Source organism: Galeopterus variegatus, unplaced genomic scaffold (assembly GCF_000696425.1).
Source record: "Galeopterus variegatus unplaced genomic scaffold, G_variegatus-3.0.2 Scaffold1543, whole genome shotgun sequence".
Taxonomy (NCBI): Eukaryota; Metazoa; Chordata; class Mammalia; order Dermoptera; family Cynocephalidae; genus Galeopterus; species Galeopterus variegatus.
Window position 1 is genome coordinate 79,397 of NW_007727654.1, and position 6,565 is coordinate 85,961.

Genomic DNA, 6,565 nt, shown 5'->3' on the forward strand with positions numbered 1-6,565 from the left:
TTCTCTTACTGAAGATATTTTCTGATTTATCTTCTGATTTCTTCTCTTTCTGTAACACTTTCCATGCGTTTGTAAATTTTTACTTATTTGTGGAGTTTTGAACTTTTCTTCTACTATCGATTTTTATTCTTAATATGTTGTGATTAGAAAAGTTTTTTCTATGATTTTGGTATTTTTTTTTCCTTTCTGTACCGGACCAGGACCGGCAACAGGATCGCAACCCTTGGTGTTGCTCCCGCACCTCGCTCAGCCAGTGAGCGGGAACCGGTCTGTATGTGGGATCCGAACCCTCGGCGGGAGGGTCACCGCGCTCCCAAGCGGTGCACTGTAGCAGTGCGCCACCGGGCAGCCCACTTCAGTTCTACTTTAATCTAAAAAGAAAAGGAAAAATAGGGCCAGCCCGAGGATCACTTGGGAGAGTGTGGTGCTGATAACACCAAGGCCACGAGTTCGGATCCCTATATAGCGATGGCCTGTTAGCTCACTTGGGAGAGCTTGGTGCAGACATCACCAAGTCAAGGGTAAGAGTCAAGATCCCCTTACAGTTGTAAGGCCCCATAGAAGACCCCAAAGGAGGCACTCCCTAAAACATGGCGCTTTTCTCTTCCGGGTCCTAACAAATCTCGCGTGCCCAGGTGCAGCCTATCAGAAATCATTACCTGCCCCTGGCCAATCAACTACCGCCCAGTGTACTAACCACCCTCTCCCGGAACCGGCTCTATATAAATGTATGCTTCACCCTCAAATAAAGCGGAACTTCTCCGGTGAACTGTCCGCTCAGGTCCTGTCGTTCTTTCACCAGTCATCTTAAAAAATAAATAATAAATAAAAGAAAACGAAAAAGAGATCAGCCTCTGGTGTCCCCCAGACCTGTTTAAATCCTGGCTTTTCAACTCTGAGAAGTGTGGCGTTGGGCAAGTAACTTCCCTTCTCTGAGCCTCAGTATCCTCTTAGGACGCCTGGGAGGAACATCAGGAAAGCCTTTAGCACCGGGTAATGTGTTAGAGATAAACCAGCTCCCTGCCTTCCAGCACGAATGTTGTGGAATCTCATTTTCTGCGAGAACAGGTTGGTACCAAAAATATCCTGCCGGCCTGTTCTGGGAAGGGGCATGAAAGCCACTGGTTGGTCCAGGGATGACTGGCAGGGCAGGCTGGCCCTGCCATCCCCTGTAGGTGTGAGAACCGTGGGGGCTGGCTCTCTAGTCCAGGCTTATTTTAGCTGCAGGAATCACACTCAGAAACTTCCTTGGTCCTGGATTGAGAGAAAGGTACTTTCTACCCTTTTTTAAAAATTGTGATAAAATACACAACATAAGGGCTGGCTGGTTAGCTCAGTTGGTTAGAGCAAGTTGTTATAACACCAAGGTCAAGGGTTCAGATCCCTGTACTGGCCAGCCACCAAAAATAACAACAACAAGAATAGATACATATGTACATATAATTTAAAATTTATCATCTTAAGCAATTTTTCTTTATTTTAATTTTATTTTTTCCATTTTAACCATTTTTAAGTGTATAGTTTGGTGGTATTAAGTGCATTCACACTACCATCATCTCCAGAACTTTGTCATCTTTGCAAACTGACACTCTGTCCCCATTAAACACTCACTCCCCATCCCCCTCCCCCAGCCCCTGGCACCCACCATCCTACTTTCTGTCTCTATGAATTTGATGACTCTAGGGACCTCATATAAGTAGAATCACACAGTACAGAGAGTACAGACAGACTTACCATGGTTTGACTTAGGATTTTACAATTTTTTGACTTTACAATGGTGTGAAAGCAATGCACATTTGAGTACCCACGCAACCATTCTGTTTTTCACTTTCAGTACAATATTCAGTAAATAACACGAGATATTCAACAATTTGTTGTAAAATAGGCTTTGTGTGAGATGATTTTGCCCAACTGCAGGCTAAGGTAAGTGTTCTGAGCACATTTACGGCACGCTAGGCTAAGCTATGATGTTCAGTAGGTTAGGTGTCGTAAATGCATTTTCAATTTACAGATTTACATTATTTTCAACTATCGATGGATTTTTTGGGATGTAATCCCATTGTAAGGCAAGGAGCTCCTGTATTTGTCTTTCTGTGACTGGCTTATTTCATTTAGCAGAATGTCCTCAAGGTTCATCCATGTAGTAACATGTGTCAGAACTTCTTTTTAAAGGCTGAATAATATTCCATTGTATGGAAATACCACATTTTTTTTATTGGCAGCTGGCCAGTTCAGGGATCCGAATCCTTGACCTTGATGTTACCAACACCATGCTCTAACCAAGGGAGTTAACCAGCCAGCCCCACATTTTGTATATCTATTCATTTTCTGTTGGTGAATACTTGAATTGTTTCTAGCTTTTGGCTATTGAGAATAATGCTGCTATGAACATGTGTGTACAAATATCTTTCTGAGACCCTGCTTTCAATTCTTTGGGGTAAATACCCAGAAGTGCAATTGCTGGTCATATGGTAATTCAATGTTTAACTTTTTGAGAAACTGCATACCATTACCTTTATTGTATTATATTCCTTAGAAATAAATCCCAGGCCCTCTACACTCAAGGGTAGGGAATTACACAAAGATATGAGCACCAGGAGCTTGGGATCAACAGTCATCCTAGAAGCTGCCTACCACATCTGCTAAGCAAATACAGGCTGCAGCTAAGCCTAGACGTTTCCATTAAGCACTTACAAAATGCCAAGCACAGAAGCAGATACTTTACATACACTGTCTTCAATGTGATTTGTTACCCTCATTTTATGGGGGAAAAAATGAGGCTTTGTCGTTCCTATAGTTTGAACATCTCCCCAAAACTCATACTGAAGCTTGATCCCCATTGTAACAGTGTTAAGATGGTGGGAAATCTGGCTATGGTATTTGGGTTTTTTTGGGGGGGTTTTGTTTGTTTTTTTCTAAAGATGACCAGTGAGGGGATTTTAAACCTTGACTTGGTGTTGTCAGCACCATGCTCTCCCAAGTGAGCTAACCAGCCATCCCAATTTGGGATCCAAACCCGTTGCCTTGGTGTTATCAGCACCGCACTCTCACAAATGAGCCATGGGCTGGCCCTATGGCTATGGTATTTGAAAGATGGGGCCTTTGGGAGGTGATTGGGTTGTGAGAACTCTCCCCTCATGGATGGATTCATTCATTCATGGATTAATGGGTTAATGGATGAGTGGGTTATCACAGGAGTGCCACTAGTGGCTTTATAAGGAGAGGAAGAAGCAGCTTAACACACTCTTACTCTCTCACCATGTGGTACCCTCTGCTGCATCAAGATTCCCCACCAAAGATTCCCATCAGAGAGTCCCCATCAAGAATAAGGTGCTCACCAGATACACCTCCTTGATCTTGGACTTCCCAGCCTCCAAAACAGTAAGAAATAAATTTTGTTTCTTTATAAATCACTCAGTTTTAGGTATTCTATTATAAGTGACAGAAAACAAGCTAATACTGTGGTGATGTGAGTTGACATTAACTACTTTTTTTTTTTTTTTTTTTTGCAGCTAGCCAGTGCAGGGAGTTCCCTATACCCTTGACCTTGGTGTTACAAGGCTGTGCTCTAATCAACCAAGCTAACCAGCCAGCCCAGCATTAGTCACATATTGCTAATAGTGGGGCTGAATTAAAATCCAGACCCATCTAATTCTAAAGTGCATGCTTTTTCCTCTCCAGTTCACTTCTCAAATTCTCTTTAGTGATGTGTAAAATGCACACCTGGGATGAGTTTAGCATAATCCCAACATTGAGCGGGCATTTGCAGAGGTAAGCTCCCACCCCACTTTTGTTGCTCTCAGGCTGTCATCCATTGGTTTCTGCAGGCGTGGGTGGTTATAATTGTGTTTACATTGTGCTTTCTTGTTGGCACCTGCCTGGAGGCATCTGGGAAAAGTCCCAGCTCAATTAGTGGAGGAAACAAGCATTTAATTGAGCCCACAGAAGCCAGCTGAGAGGTCAAAGAGAAGGCACAAAGACAGGTTGTTGGCAGGCCTGAGAGTGAGTTGTGTTTTTGCTACTAACTTGCCCTGTGTCCCTGGGTGAACCCCTCCCAATCTACTGTACTGGCCAGCTTCCAGAAAAACAAACAAACAACAAAAAAAAAAAAAAAATAGAAGAAGAAGAAAGAAAATGTTGGTCTAGGTCAAGGTTAGATAAACTATGGCCTGTGAGCTGAATCTGGCCCCCCACCTGTGTTTGTGCATAAAGTTTTATTGGCTCACAGCCACACCAATTTGTTTATATACCGTCTGTATATGCTCTTGTGCTGCTACAGCAGAGTTGAGTCATTCCGGCAACCATCTGGCCCACAGAGCTGAAAATATTGTTTATCTGGCTCTTTACAGAAAAAGTTTGCCAACCCCTGGACTGGGTGATTTTTAAGATTACTTTCTAACTCTAAAAATCAAATAATTCATAGAAGAAATGAATAGTACAATTAACTAGATGAAACCAAGAGAGATGTATCAAACTCTGCACTGCACAAATGGTCATCTCTCCATCCTGTGAGTGTCCACATTTCCTCAATACAAAGAGACCATAATCAGTCTTAGTTCAGGCTGCTGTGATGTTTAATTTTATGTGTCAACTTGACTGGGCTAAGGGATGCCCATATAGCTGGTTCCTGAGGTGTTGAACTTGGGGTGAGGGAGAAGAATCAAGAATGACTCCTGATTTTTGTCCTGAGCAACTGGGTGGATAGTGTTGCCTTCAGATGGAGAATCCTGGGGGAGGGTCAGATGGATGGGGAGAGAGTGTTGGTCATCACCCGCATGCTATAGCTGAGTCTTGAAGGGGAACAGATTGCCCAAAGTCACAGCACTAACTAAATTAACCCCCATGCCCACCTCTTCCAAACCCAGGTGTAGTGGGTTGAATTACGTCCCCTCAAAAAGGTACAGTCAAGTCTTAATCCTCTTTCCCTGTGAAGGTGACCTTATTTGGAAATAGGGTCTTGGCAGATGTAATCCGGTTAAGATGGGGTCATAATGGATTAGGGTGACCTCCATCCAATGACTGTGTCCATATAAGAAGAGAGAAATTTCAAAAATTGAGGCAAAGTAGCATCACTAAGATCATGGAATATGTGATCCCAGTGTTTTTTCCCTCAACAAGAGATCAACTTACAAGCATTAAAACAAAAACTGCCATCCTGTGATCACTGGAACTTGGGAGAAGAGGCACAGAGACCTGCTGAGTCTGTGAAGGCATGGAAAGCCACAGTGAGTGGGAGGAGGGACCACCCTGATTGGTCCCAGTTCCAGCTGTTCTCTGGGCCAGTGTGGCACAGCACACAGAGCAGCTATCTGGGGATGGCAAAGACACAGCAGTGCCCTTTGCATGAAGCTACTTGGAATCTGCAGGGGAGAAGGGTGCCATGACCACTGACCAACTAAAAAAAAGTTACCTTGAAGTGCACCATCCCATTTTTCAGGCCAGCAAAGTTTCTTGCAAGCTTCCCTGGTACCTGCATTGGAGGGAGGGGCTGCCCCAAGGTTGGTGAGTCTTTGTGAGAGACTCATGCGGAGCCCACCCCACAGGAAACATTTGCAGTGCTGGGCAGTGGGGATGTGGTGGGGGCAGAGCTGATCCAGTAGAAATGCATCTAGGAGCAGCATAGGCAGCTGATCTGTCTTCAATTGGCATGGGTGCTCCAGAGTAGAGACTGGTCAGTGTGATAGAACTTTGGGGAAGCTGTTTGTAGGAAAGACTCAGTCCTGAGCCAGAATGTTCACAAAGATCAATTGTGTTTGTGGCAACCACACATAACCTGGAAGTGACTACACGGCTGACAATTAAAATATAATTCACACAAAAATTTTTCCCAGTTTGAGAAACAACAGTAAGGTAGCCATTTAGCTCAGGCACAGAGTTGAAGTTCCAGTCCTGTGGGAAGTTTTCCCCAGTCTGGGAATTAATCACAGGACAGAAAATTAGTTTCAGGGTGGTGCTTAAGTGGTGATGGTTGCTATTAATCCATCACAGAATGGAAAAATACCACAGACCAGAGATAAAGTTCTGATATTGAGCAGTAAAAGTCTAACACCACCAAAGAGCACCTATAAAACCCAGAAGAGGTAGCTGTCTCCTCAAGTGCCTAGGAATCAACATAAAGACAAAAAGATCGAGCGAGAAAAGAGAGACAAATATGCTACCACCAAAGAAAACCAATAAAACACTAGCAATGGGCCAGCCCATGGCTCACTTGGATGAGTGTGGTGCTGACAACACCAAGTCAAGGATTAAAGTCCTCTTACCAGTAATCTTTAAAATAAAAACAAAAACAACAACAACAAAAATCATACCAGCAATGGATGCAGAAGAACAGTGGATTTGTGAAATGTCTGAAAGAGAATTCATAATAACCCTCATAAAGATGTTCAGGGATTCACAAGAAAATACAGATAGAAAATTAAATGATATTTGGATAACAATACAGGAGCAGAACAAGAAACTTGATAAAGAAATAGAATCAGGTTTAAAAAAAAAAAAGAAAAAAAAATTTTTTAAAAAGATGACCAGTAAGGGGATCTTAACCCTTGACTTGGTGTTGTCAGTACCA